Source organism: Brassica napus, chromosome C2, assembly GCF_020379485.1.
Source record: "Brassica napus cultivar Da-Ae chromosome C2, Da-Ae, whole genome shotgun sequence".
Taxonomy (NCBI): Eukaryota; Viridiplantae; Streptophyta; class Magnoliopsida; order Brassicales; family Brassicaceae; genus Brassica; species Brassica napus.
The window spans coordinates 33,853,791-33,868,273 of NC_063445.1; the positions used below are offsets into that span (position 1 = coordinate 33,853,791).

At 32.6% G+C, this 14,483-nt stretch overlaps 2 long non-coding RNA genes across 4 annotated transcripts; both read left to right on the forward strand.

Annotated features, from left to right (window-relative positions):
- Nucleotides 1–445: 445 nt before the first annotated feature.
- On the forward strand, nucleotides 446–2,918 carry LOC106401628. Of its 3 annotated transcripts, none has more exons than XR_001280504.3 (7): nucleotides 446–774; nucleotides 873–897; nucleotides 1,111–1,226; nucleotides 1,481–1,775; nucleotides 2,045–2,182; nucleotides 2,280–2,386; nucleotides 2,481–2,918. It is a non-coding gene; the product is annotated as an uncharacterized LOC106401628 (long non-coding RNA). The 3 variants fall into 3 exon arrangements; XR_001280502.3 differs by having other exon boundaries at nucleotides 451–774; nucleotides 853–897; XR_001280503.3 differs by having other exon boundaries at nucleotides 486–774; nucleotides 840–897.
- Nucleotides 2,919–10,776: 7,858 nt separating this feature from the next.
- LOC106399569 lies at nucleotides 10,777–12,514 on the forward strand. Its single transcript, XR_001280055.3, has 4 exons — nucleotides 10,777–11,256; nucleotides 11,352–11,591; nucleotides 11,783–12,004; nucleotides 12,264–12,514. It is a non-coding gene; the product is annotated as an uncharacterized LOC106399569 (long non-coding RNA).
- Nucleotides 12,515–14,483: the final 1,969 nt, after the last annotated feature.

The following is a 14,483-nucleotide window of genomic DNA, read 5'->3' on the forward strand; positions in this document are numbered from 1 at the left end:
TGTTTTTAGTTTTATATGCATATATATTTATTTTAGATTATTACTATTACTAGGATACATTTTAACGTTAATCATATATTTAAAAGTTTATATAACTATTTCAAATACAATAATTTTATAGTTAACATGTTGTAATAATCAATTGTTTAAAATTGTCACATGTATTTATTGTTTTTTATTATATATTTAATTTATTGTATTTGAATTTAGTTATTAAACAAATTAAAATGTGCATGAGAAAACATATTTGAAAATTATTTGTATTTAATTTATGCTAAATTTTTACCTACCCTTCAAAACTGAATTTTTTTTAGCAATATTTTTCTATGTTTATTCATCTTTATATATAAAAGAATGTTTTCTTCTCTCGTATGCCGACAAGAAAATCACGTCAGAAATTCGCGAGCTCTTATTGCGACACGTGTCTTTTAATTGATGCTGTGCGTTTTGCTTTCGGCCTTTCTTCAGATTTTGTGTGCTTTCTACTCAATCCCGTTATCCGCCCGATACAAAGCATACCACAAAATTTAGGGTTCCTGTTCTTCTTCCACAATGAATCAAAGCGTCTCCCCCTTTGTTCTTCTCTTATACAGCTATGGAGTTTCAAGATGTTGAATCGCTTTGTCAATATTCAATCCCTACGTTTTTTCTCTTATAATCAATGGAAACGTTTCGAGAGAGCTATTCAAGATGAATCGCGATGAATCTGATGATGATTCCCTGGATCGAGAAGTCTTAGTGTCGTTTCATCTTCGGTTCTTCTCCTCGGAATCGGTACGCGATGAATTGATTGTCTTTCATTAACAACCTTCTTAACTCTTTGACCCACTGCAACCAAGATTTCATATTCAGTGAATCTTCCCTCTCTTCAGGCGGTGCATCTGGAGCTATAAAAAGGTTAGTCTACATACCCTAAGCATCATTCTCACAAATCCAGATAACACTTGCAAGCGGATCCGTAGGTGTCTTAGTTAGAGATTTAAAATCTATGAGAGCTTTGAGAAACAATGCCCCGAGTTCTCTGAACATGTATCATGAATCATGTTTCTTATTGTTTGTCTTTGATGTGTTATGCTCAAGTTAGTGTTCAACATTTTTTTCTTCTTACAGAACAAGACAGATACCATGAATGGTAATTCAAGGAGAGAATCAGAAACTGAGTCTTCATCAAGCCTTGCGTCCCAAGACCCTCCTTGCAGATTATTTTCTTCTGATAGCTTACGAAGGTACATATATCTAGCAACACCATCTTATGTTTGATGTTGGTTATCTGAGTCAGACTTCGCTTAATAGTTTGATGTATAATTAATGAGAAGGCCAGATTCTGCATCCCAAGGATCGGATGACTCATAATCATCATTCCCTTACTTTCTTGAACTAATATGCTTTATGATATCTATCTTAATTTAAACGTTTTTCTTTGCTCACTGTACCATGTTGTTAAAACTGTGTTTACATGAATCAAATTCAATTTGTGCAGAAGGAATCACCGCTCGGGGCAGCCACTGAATCTGCCCATCCAGATGAGTCTCCACAATCCTCTGTTTTTATAAGAAATCTTTTTGAGTTATTAAAAAACCAATTGGGTTGTTGTGCTAATTGCAGCCGGGTTCTCCCCTGATGATAAATATTCGAAGGAGAGATTTTTGTTGAAGCGTTTTGGTCTCATGCCGATCCAGGGCGCACCTGTCAAGTACTGAAAGGGCTTAGAGCTTCAGAGGCACTAGAAATCTGCAGCTTGATAGGAAAACTCGGAACCTAACATCACCTTGGAGGTAAAGCTTCCAAGGCTCTATTATATATTAATGTTTCTCACAATTGTAGTTCCAAATCCAAGATTGGATTAAACAACGAGTGATAATCTGTTTGATTGGTTTAGTTGTGATTATATCCACTGCTGTAGGCCGCGAGTATGTGGAGCTTGCAGTGTCATGACACTTAGCTTCTCGCTTTTTCAAAAACCCAGAGAAGAATCAATTATTGGGGTTAATTGATTCATTGGTTAAGCAGCGTTAAGAGTGATTGTGTGTGTGCGCTTTCGCAGGTGGGAGTCAAATTGATCTCTTTGGAGATGGCCATGGCCTGATGTAAGTTTCTTAAGGCCTGATGGTAGGGGGTTAGTTTATGTTCTAAGAAGATCTTGACCAAAAAAGAAGATCTTGACCAGTTTATCGAATTATGGGTACTATTTCTATCTCCAAATCTTTTAGTTTTTCAAGATCAATTGACTGGAAAATTGCAATAAGACAGATGTTTTAAGCGATATATTTCATACGCAGGCGTATCAGTTACACGACTGGGATAAGCATCGTTCCAAATCTATCCAGCAACTACATCAAGATCATTTATTCATTCTTGTGTCACTGACAAATCTATTTTCGAATACGTATGTGTCAGTGACAAATCACTTTTCCTAAAAGAGACAACACAAATTCCAGAATCTCTAACTGTTTGTTTTGACTTGATGTCGTTGTGTGCAGGCACAACAGAGCAAAAATTATGCGTGATCTGGCGGCGTGGAGAGCAGGATGTAAACTTCTGTTTTTTTTTGAATAGGTTCGGGTCCTTGGCTTCACTTTGCTTCTAGATAACTTCCTGAAGTCATTTCTGAAAAGTTATGGGGACTTTGAAGTTATAGCATGGGAATTGGTCAATTCTCTTTCAGCATGTATGGTCATGAAGACAGACTGCCGTATCGGATCAGAGAATTAGAAGTACCGACATGTTGGTATTTCGAATAAGAACCATATTAACACAATCTGGCCCAGGTTGTGTAGGACTCTAAAGAATACATATCCATGGACCATGTATAGCATAAAGCTGAGAGCTTAACTTTTTGAATGTCATCGATTGTGCTCCAAGCTTATATTTCTTATCAGTTTATCTTAGTTCCATATTAATTTATTTACTTTTTAATCTGAGACAGAGCATGCTTCCCGTCTGTTTGATTGGCGGTTGCATGTGTATGGTTGTGATGAATGGTTTAGATTAGAATGAGCTTGGTTGGTATTGTGTGTCATAAAATGTTTTGATTTTTCCTGGCAAAAAGCTACACATATAGGACTGTAGATTTGAAAAATGGGTTTAAATCAGAAAGTTGTAAAATCTCAGTAATCATGGACATATTAAAAGAGGCACCTCAATCATAGTATTTGTTATTTTAATTTAGTTGGTCAAGTAGTGTCGGAAAGTTGAAGTACAATATCAAAGCCATAGCTTGCATGTAACTTCTAAATAGGATATCGCCATTTTATTCTTATACTAGGATCTTGCGCAGGGTGAGTTTATTTATATATATATTATCGATAGTTTTTTTTATATATGTGATCATTTTATTTATATATATAAAATATTTTTTTTTGTTATTATATAATTTTTTTCCGATGGATCGGATCAATTTTTATTAAAAATAATGGAACAAAACTATAATTAATACATCATGGGTTGATCGGATTGGACATTAAACAAATTATAACATAAAAACCTTATTTTTTCCATCGAACACATTCTTGAAAAAAGTGAACAGTATTGTTTTCACAGTTGAATTATTTTGAATTTTATCTTCCATATGGTTTTGAAAACTTTCAAATCAACCATCGAATTGATACATGTCATTTTAATGTTTTTAGTCGTATACTTAAGGAAAACTTACATTTTTGTAATTTAAAGTCGTTTTAAAAAATTCAAAATATAACATCTAAGAAAAAATCTAACATATAAGAAAAATCTAACATATAAGGTGTCCTCATTTTTGTATTTTAAAGTCGTTTTTTTAAAAAAAATAACATATAAGGTTTCCTTATTTTTGTAATTTAAAGTCATTTTAAAAAATTCAAAATATTACATATAAGAAAAAATCTAATTTTTTATTATATGGTTAATGTTATTGTTTATTTTTTTAATAATATAAAATTAAACAAAATGAAGGAGGATGCAAAAATTGTTATCAAATCTTTATTATTCATAATCATTAATTTCCATATATATGTAAATCATATTATGTAATTTCGTAGCTTTTATCTAGCGAACGAATACACACTTCTTATATTTTAGGTTAATATAATGTTCTCTAGTGGACATTAAACAAATTATGACATAAAAACCTTATTTTTTTTCCTCGAACACAATCTTGAAAAAAGTGAACAGTATTGTTTTCACAGTTGAATTATTTTGACTTTTAACTTACATATGGTTTTGAAAGCTTTCAAATCAACCATCGAAATGATACATGTCATTTTAATGTTTTTAGTCGTATACTTAAAGAAAACTTACATTTTTGTAATTTAAAGTTGTTTTAAAAAATTCAAAATATAACATATAAGAAAAAATCTAACATATAAGGTGTCCTCATTTTTGTATTTTAAAGTCGTTTTTAAAAAAAAAAATAACATATAAGGTTTCCTCATTTTTGTAATTTAAGGTCATTTTAAAAAATTCAAAATATAACATATAAGAAAAAATCTAATTTTTTATTATATGGTTAATGTGATTGTTTATTTTTTAATAATATAAAATTAAACAAAAATGAAGAAAGATGCAAAAATTGTTATCAAATCTTTATTATTCATAATCATTAATTATCATATATATGTAAATCATATTAGGTAATTCTGTAGTTTTTATTTAAGGAAAAAATACACACTCAAGAATATTTTAGGTTAATATAATGTTCTTTAGGACATTAAACAAAATATGACATAAAAACCTTATTTTTTCCAGCGAACACATTCTTGAACAAAGTGAACAGTATTGTTTTCACAGTTGAATTATTTTGACTTTTATCTTCCATATGGTTTTGAAAGCTTTCAAATCAACCATCGAATTGATACATGTCATTTTAATGTTTTTAGTCGTATACTTAAGGAAAACTTACATTTTTGTAATTTAAAGTCTTTTTAAAAAAATTCAAAATATAACATATAAGAAAATTCTAACATATAAGAAAAATATAACATATATGGTGTCCTCATTTTGTATTTTAAAGTCGTTTAAAAAAATATATAACATATAAAGGTTTCTTCATTTTTGTAATTTAAAGTCATTTTAAAAAATTCAAAATATAACATATAAGAAAAAATCTAATTTTTTTATTATATGGTTAATGTGATTGTTTAAGTTTTTTTAATAATATAAATTTAAACAAAAATGAAGAAGGATGCAAAAATTGTTATCAAATCTTTATTATTCATAATTATTAATTCCCGTATATATGTAAATCATATTAGGTAATTCCGTAGCTTTTATTTAAGGAAAGAATACACACTTCATATATTTTAGGTTAATATAATGTTCTCTAGTGTTATATAATTATGGAATAATGTGACACCATTAGATTAAACTATACTTTATATTAGATGCTCTAGAATTCTTTGAAATGAAATTTAGAAGGCATTTAGAGTGCCACCTAAGATTTAAGGTTTTTTTTAATTAATACAAAATTAAGGTTCTAATTTTTCAAATGCTTCTCAATTAATATATAGGGATATGTGCTCTCCATCCTACAAGTTCAAATTTAACAATTAACATGCACAAAGAACTACACAGAGATGTAACATAAAAACGAAGTAAAATGTAAAACAGAAAGATAATACAAGTGTCCAGCTAGAAAAAAAGGAAATTATTTTAAACTACATAAACACAAAGCTCTCAAACTTCTTTTAAAACAAGTTATAATAACTGTATGTGTTTGAGAACCAAAATAGAGAAAGTGGTTTGGATTTAGTATAATTAATATACCGAATGAATGTTTCTTTTAAGAAACTGCGATATATGGATATGGTTTGGTATATAAACCGATCAAACTGAATAAACCTAATAAACCGGTCAATTAAAATATAGTAGTACAATTATATGTAAATTATAAAATATAATTAATAATGTATTCAATTTTTATAATTTATTTTATTGAAACAATACATAATTATTAATTTTTTTTTGAAAAATATGTGTGCTAATATTTAGTTATTTAATAATATTATGAATTAATAATTTTCTTATTTTTATTATATAAAAATTATTATTATTATTAATCTAATATATTAAATAATTATTTAAAAATAGTATTTTCAAAATCTTAAATGTTTTCGTGTTATATTAAAACTGATATCTAAGCATATAAAGTAAAATTCATAAACAAAATTATAAAAGATATATATTTACGGTTTTTTGGTTTAAAACCAAACAAACCAAAAACTTACGGTATATAAACCGAACAAAACCAAAGTAAATATAGTTTAAATATGGAAGCTATTTTTTTATAAACCGAAATACCGAGAGAAAAAAAACTGAACCGATATCAGGGTTAAACACATCTAATTCATAGGGCTTTTTGCAGAATTGACATATAACTTAAAGTCAAACACAAAACTAACCTCTTTTTTTTTTGAAAATTGGTTTTGCCCTATTCACCCCACAAGTTCATATAATTTACGAAAATGCCATCAATTTTTTTTTTCTTTTTTTTTTCGAAAATGACATTTTTACTCTCTCACCCTCATCATCTTCAAGTAATTACAAGATTGCCATTGTCATCAATACCACAACCACCATGAACAACCAATTTGAAGCTCTTAATGCTCCCAAAATCGATTTACCCTTCTTCTTTTTCCATTCTTGTGAACTAAACACAACATATCTCTCACTTTCTCTCCACAATGAGCTAAAAAAACCCAAGATTTTGATTCTAAATTTTTTATGGTTCATAGAGTCATAGAAGCTAACGATTCTGGGTGGGTTACTTTCGTTTGTGATTCTGTGTGTTTGGAGAAGCCTTATGTATGCTAAGGAACTTATCTCACCAATTTAAGGTATGACATCAAGTTTTTTTCCAGATCTGTTCGTCAGACGACTTACTTGGGAAGTCGTCTGGCTGTAGACAACTTACCTGGAAGTCGTCTGGTCAACGCAGAGGTTATTTTTGCAATTGACTTTGAAATCTGTAACCTGAGACGACTGAAAGTTAAATCGTCTGCTTTTGTTTGGTTTCAAAAAAATTTCCAAAGAACCTAGACGACTTACATTTCAGTCGTCATAGGTTAGTTTTGCATTTGACTGGATAATTTCAGAAGTTTGACTTCCCCAGACGACTTACATTTCAGTCGTCTGGCGAAAATTAAAATAATAATATTTTTTTAAAAGTAGACGACTTACAGTTAAGTCGTCATAGGTTAGTTTTGCAATTGAAAAAAAAACTTCAAAATTTAACTATGCACAGACGACTTATAATTCAGTCGTCCACGAGACGACTTACTTGTAAGTTGTCCAAGCTTTTTTTCCGAGATTCTGGTCAAACCTCGTAAATCCTGGACGACTTACATTTCAGTCGTCTCGTGGACGACTGAATTATAAGTCGTCTGTATATAATTAAATCTTGAAGTTTTTTTTTTCAATTGCAAAACTAACCTATGACGACTTAACTGTAAGTCGTCTACTTTTAAAAAATATATTATTATTTTAATTTTCACTAGACGACTGAAATGTAAGTCGTCCAGAAAAGTCAAACTTCTGAAATAATCTAGTTAAATGCAAAACTAACCTATGACGACTGAAATGTAAGTCGTCTACCTTTTTTGGAGTTTTTTTTTAGCCAAACAATAGTAGACGACTTATTTTTCAGTCGTCCGAAATAACAGATTTCAAAGTCAATTGCAAAAATAACCTCTGCGTTGACCAGACGACGTATAGTTTAGTTGTCTAGACAACTTAGATTGAAGTCGTCCGCGTCTTCTCCGCTAGTTTTTAAGTCATCTACGTTAGTTTTTGAATAACTTGTATTTTTAAGAGTGATAAGCAACTTCAAGATATGTAAAACTCATATTTACAAAATATGTTCTCTCCCTTAGTTTTACTAAATTTGACTAAGTTTTTCAACGCAAACTTATAATAAAATATGATATGCTTTGACTAGTTACTATTGTTTGTTTCCATCTCTTAAGTATTATTGTTATAGACAATAATGATGACTATTGTTATGAGTTGGAAGAAGGGTTAAAATGCTTCTTAAAATGTTGTATCAATATAAAGCTACCAACATTCTTGTTTATTAAGATGAGAAAAAGGCCATTGGAGTTTATTATTGCATATGAGAGATCCAAAGATAAGAAAAAAGCTGATGAAGTCTGTTATTTCATTGATTTGTAAATGTGTAAACACATTGTTAGCACATTTAATACATCTTGGAAAACATTATTACTGATTTTACAAAAAATTCACAACTAAAAGAGTAAACATGCAATTCACAAAACAGACCACAAACAAAACTATTATAGATCATTCCTCCACAAAGACAAGCTTGGATTCCACTTGAGTAGACAAGACCACACGACTTTTAAGAAGTCCAGACGACTTCTAAGAAGTCCAGACGACTTCCAGGAAGTTCAGACGACTTTGTCAGAAGACTTTTAGGAAGTTAAGACGACTTCCAGACGACTTTATAGGAAGTCCAGACGACTTTACAGGAAGTCCAGACGACTTTACAGGAAGTCCAGACGACTTTGTCAGAAGACTTCCAAGAAGTCCAGACGACTTCCAGACGACTAACAGGTAAGTCGTCCCAGAAGTCTTCCAGATCTGAAAAACCTGCATATTAAATCCAGATCTGAAAAACCTGCATATCCAAAAACGTTCAAATGGCTTAAAAACAGAAAAAATGAGTGAAAGATTAGATAAATCTACCTTTACAGAACACACAAAAATACATATCTAAAAATAATAGATCTACCTTTAAATTAGTGGAAGATGAGTACCATCTAATTAAAAACCTGCAAAAAAGATAGATTAGTAAGAAAGACATGAGACAAAACTGGAAAATTCATATAAAGTTTGGTGTTTTCAAGTCAAAGAGATTAGAGTGGGTTTGGAGAGTTTTAGTTTGGGAAAAAAGTAAGAACTTTATACAACAAGAAGTTACCAAATGAAGAAAAATCAGACATAAGAACTTACCAAAACGCTCAGATCTATTATGAAAGGGAGACTTCGTCAGAAGACTTCCATGAAGTCCAGACGACTTCCTGGAAGTCCAGACGACTTTGTCAGAAGACTTCCAAGAAGTCCAGACGACTTCCAGACGACTAACAAGTAAGTCGTCCAAGAAGTCTTCCAGATCTGAAAAACCTGCATATCAAATCCAGATCTGAAAAACCTGCATATCCAAAAACGTTCAAATGACTTAAAAATAGAGAAAATGAGTGGAAGATTAGATAAATCTACATTTACAGAACACACAAAAATACATATCTAAAATTAATAGATTTACCTTTAAATTAGTGGAAGATGAGTACCATTTGATTAAAAACATGCAAAAGAGATAGATTAGTAAGAAATACATGAGACAAAACTGAAAAATTCATATAAAGTTTGGTGTTTTCAAGTCAAAGAGATTAGAGAGAGGTTGGAGAGTTTTAGAATGATGAACATTACATTTTTGTTGCAGCCATTTGAGAGGAGGAGAGAGAATGTGTAAATTTTTCTTTATATAGGGAGACAAAAAATCCAAATAGGTTAAATATTTTTGACTCAGACGACTTCCTGGACGACTTACATTTCAGTCGTCTGGTGAAGAAATTAAAACAGACGACTTACATGTAAGTCGTCCAGAAGAGTTTAATATTTTTAGCGGGAAATTAAATATTTTTAGCGGGAAACTAAAATAGAAGACTTTCCAGACGACTTAAAACGTAAGTCGTCTGGTTTAAATTATTTAAGCGGGAAAATATTTTTTTAAAAAAATTTTAGGTGGGAATATTTGGACGACTTACATGTAAGTCGTCTGTTTTAATTTCTTCACCAGACGACTGAAATGTAAGTCGTCCGAGTAAAATGATCCGGTTAGGTTAAAACGTACATTGGTAAAATTAAAGGTTCGGTACGATGTGGACGACTGAAATATACGTCGTCCGAGTAAATTATTCAACAGACGACTGAAATATAAGTCGTCTACACCCTAAACATAACCCCTAAACTTAATTATCTAATTAAAGACTTCATAAAATAAAATCAAACTTGAAAAGTGTTTACTATACACATAAATAAATACATATAGGTGAAAACTAATTTTTGAAAAAAACATTTTAGTTTTCCAAAATCTAACCCTAACAATACATACAATACTATAACATATGTTTGCCAAACTCCTAAACCAAAGTATTTCATGATTCACTACTTCCACTTATCTATCTTCAAAACAAATCAATTTTATCATATCTTAATTTATATCACTTAAAACTGTTTATAATTACTTGATTTTTATTTTTCACGCATCAAAATATTTTTTTACAAGATTTATAAATTATTTTTAAAATAAACCGGTACCAGACGACTTACACTTCAGTCGTCCAGACGACTTCCAACATCTTAGACGACTCAGACGATTTACTAGGGCTATATTCGTAAAAATGGCTTCTGTTTTTTTGTTTGGTCACAAGGGGCTGAGGTGTAATTTCACTAGGTTTTTAGGTTAGTTTTGTATTTGATTCAAGTTTGGGTATAGGTTTGGGGTTAAAATCAAGTTGTGGGTTAGTTTTGACAAAAACCCCTATATCATATATGTATGTGATCCATAATATTAAAGAGGCAGCCTTTTTAGAAATGAAAACTAAATGAGAGAATAATGAAGAAATCTTGGCTTTCCAATTTTATCGGATCAAATGACCAAAATCTATATTATAATAGTACAGTTTCTACACTCCCCTAAAGCTATTCACATCATCAATTCTCCATTTTTGTGGGTCCCACAGAGTTATTAAAATCGAATAATCAAATTATCAACTTATTTACTTTGTGCAAAACATATATCTCCAATAGACATTTCCATCTACTTTTAATCTTTTCGTCTTCCCCAATTTCAAAAATAAAACATACACTCTCTTATTAATTGGAGGCTTTAAAATAGGCCGCGTACTTAACCCGTTCTTTCTTGCTTTTTGAGTAATTCTTCTCCACTTCTCCTTTTTCCTCCTCTTCCAATCGACAAACGTTGTTACAACAGAGCATCGATTTTCAGATTACCCAGATATGCTCACTTAGGATTGAATCAGCGCTAGGATGTCATCAACTTTTATACGAGGTTGCCTGACATCAATCCAAGCAACGTACCGATACAATCATGTTTGGCAGATGCTCAAGGTTTTGGGTTGAGCCCACAAGCCATCTCATCCATTCGGGATGCTTTCCAATGCCTTGAGATGTCGAAGAAACTAATGACACATTCTTTAGTGAGAGGTTCTTTCTTTAAAAGCAGCCTGATTTCGTAAATATTAGGTAGAGATCCATAGACACCATCAAAATCTGAAAACTTTCATTGAAATTCTATATGGTGATGCAAGTTTTGGAATTTTGTTGAATGTTAATTTCAGGACTCAGGCAGGTGAAGCAGCTATGGATCAGGAGGATAAGATGGTTGTGCCTCCAAGGAAGGAGCCTGAGCTAGAGAAGAAACTAAAACAGGAGCAGAAAGCTTTAAATGAGAAAGAGATGGTGAATGCGGCATACAAGGCCTTCGAAACACTATCAAGAATTACTCACAACCATAGAACTTGATGATGAAGATATATCTTTATCACAAATCGTGCTGCTGCTCATCGGAGATGACAAAGGTATATTCTTTATGTATATGTGTATAGTTTTTATGTATATTAGTCTACAGTTTTTATGTGATTTGCTTAGTAAGTGGTTGAGCCTAAATTTGATCACGTTTGATTCAGTATTATTAGTGCACTATTGTGTCTTTTTTTGTATATTAGTTTATATTGATTTGTTTCCGAGATGGCTCAAATTTTTGTTGCAGGACACAAAGGTGGATATCAGAAGCTTGGTAAGGAAAACACACAAAGGAGAGTTCCAAGTGGAAGTGGAGCTGATGGATAGTGGCTCAGTGGAGATCTCTGTAAGATCGAGTTCGAGTTCGCTTAACTGGATCTGTTTCCATACCTGTGGAAGAATGTCTATGATAAAGTGCACTCCAGTTGAGTGTCTCTAATGTGATCTCTGTCATCGGCATTCTGAAAAGGTTTGTAATCAATGGTTTCATTAGTGATAGCAAACCTAGCTCAGTACTTCGTTTCATCTACATTTCCAAATTTGGGCGTGCAGATTTGAAACATTTTCGTTGTGCTAACTGATCTAAGATGTTATACTACTACACTGTTTCTCAGCTGCATGGAAGATGTTATAAGCTTCTCATTCGCATTATAGGACATTTAATTTTATGTCAAAGTCTGTACACTCACTGATATTATATTTACTAAACTGATATTTTCCTTGGACAGTGGTGAAAAGACTACTGCAAAAGAGTGGCCTATGTTGCTTGAGATCAAGGGTAGAGTCAGATTAGATGCATTTGAGAAGTTTGTTCGAGAGCTCCCAAATTCTAGGAGTCATGCTGTAATGGTATTGTTTTTCGGCTTGGAATTTTCACATTAATTGCTTGAAAGCTGTCTACTTGGCTAAAGTAATAGGACTTGCTTGTCCTACTTGATAAACTCTCTCTCAGTAGCTGTCATGTGTCCTTATATATAAACCTTACTTTTATATTACAGTTTATGTGTTTTGTCTGCAAAGAGGCGTGCTCCAAGACAGAACAAGAAACCATTTCTGAGGTATGTCCTTGGTAGTTAACTAAATTTTTGTGTAGGAGCGTGTTATCCGTATTAACTGATCCAGAAAAACTGAATTCATAAAAACAAATCAATACTAGAATAAATTACACTTGGTTAATGTTATTCATAGACTGAGACCAGTTTGGAGACCTAAGTTTCCATAGTATATAGCAACATCAATTTTCTTTACTGGTTATATTACTGTCTTCAGTGGGAACAGTTTTGTGAAATGTAGGTATTGCAATTATGCAGGTGGTGGATTCATACTCTAAAGATGAGAGAGTAAGTTTCGCTGAACCGGTTTCAGTAGTTGAGCTTTACCTTTGCCCAACCCGTGGCAGAACCACCGAGATTTAAAGCAATATTGTTGCAAGAAAACAACTTGAATTCTTGAAATCTCTTCTAGAGAGCTGAATGAGGCACCTATGAGTCAAAAAAAGAGTTAGCGCATGAAGAGTAATATGATCCCAATATTGGCGGCGGTAGCGTTAGAAGGTATTTTGGTTTTGCTATAATATCTTTTTTTTTTTTTTTTTTTTTGAAAGAATGTTAAATTAATTCAAACAAAAAAGCTGTTTTACACTTTGTGTTACATTAGAATAGAAATTTTCTTAACTTGAAAGCTAATCAAAACATGTGCTTTAAGTAGCTATCGAATTGCAAACCATTTGGCCAATCCTCCCATGTGCGCCTTGTCACGGATGGATGAGAGCCTGTTGCGAACAATCTTGTCCACCATTTGAATGATCTGTTCCGATGTCATTGGCCTTTCGCCATGCTTACGCTGGTTTCGTTCCCTCCATATGGCATATAGAGTAGCTTGGAACACATATCTGACTAGGAATAATTCAGTCTTGTCTCTGTTGTTTTCCACCAGTAGTAATATGATTTGATCCCACTGGTCGGTATAGCTCGCAGCCAGCAGCTTCTGAGCTAGACCTTTCCAAACTCTCCCTGAAAAATTGCAGGCAAAGAACATGTGATTTCTTGACTCCACCGGATCATTACAGAACACACACACGCTGGAGTTGTTGATGTTCCATTGCTGAACTCTGTCTCCTGTTGCAAGCCTGTTGAGAATTGCAAGCCAAGCCATGAAAGAGTATTTAGGTGTATTAAAAGCAAACCAGAGTCCAAAACTCCAGTTCACTTTTGGTTGAGGCACTCGTATCAATCTCCCAGTCTCCTTGGAGTTAAAGATGGATTTGTACTTGTCTCCTCTTCTCCACAGCTTAATATCTTCTCCTTCCAAGAGACCTCTCTCTTTCATACGCTGAATGTGATCCTCTATGTCATTTAGCGTCTCCAGTCTATGCCTTCGTCGACGATGCGTTTTGATGACCGTGTCTACCGTTGCATCCAGTCTTATGCCCATGTCAATACAGCCTCTACTGCCTGTGATGTCAAATAATCTTCCAGCCGGAGTCCAGATGTCGAACCAGAAAGAAGTTGCTTCCCCATTTCGTATCTCAGATTTCAAAAAAGTTTTTGCAACATCCCTATACTTCGAGAGTTTCTTCCATATCCATGAACCCACTGTGGAGCTCTCCTTAACTGTCCACATAGAACCCTTTCGTATCAGATAATTCTTAACCCATTTAACCCATAGGGACGATGGGGAAGAAACAAGCCTCCAAAGTAGTTTCAGACTCGCCACTTTATTTGCTTCAGCTATCGATTTCAAACCCAACCCACCTTCTTCTTTTGGTCTGCAACAATCTTTCCATGAGACTTTCGCCTTTTTTGTATTCAGCTCAGGTCCCGACCACAAAAAAGCCGCACACAGACTATCTATTTCATGAACACATTTTTTTGGTAATCTAAATGCGGAGATCCAGAAGTTTGTCAAGCTATGAATTACAGATCCTATCAATTGGAGCCGGCCAGCAA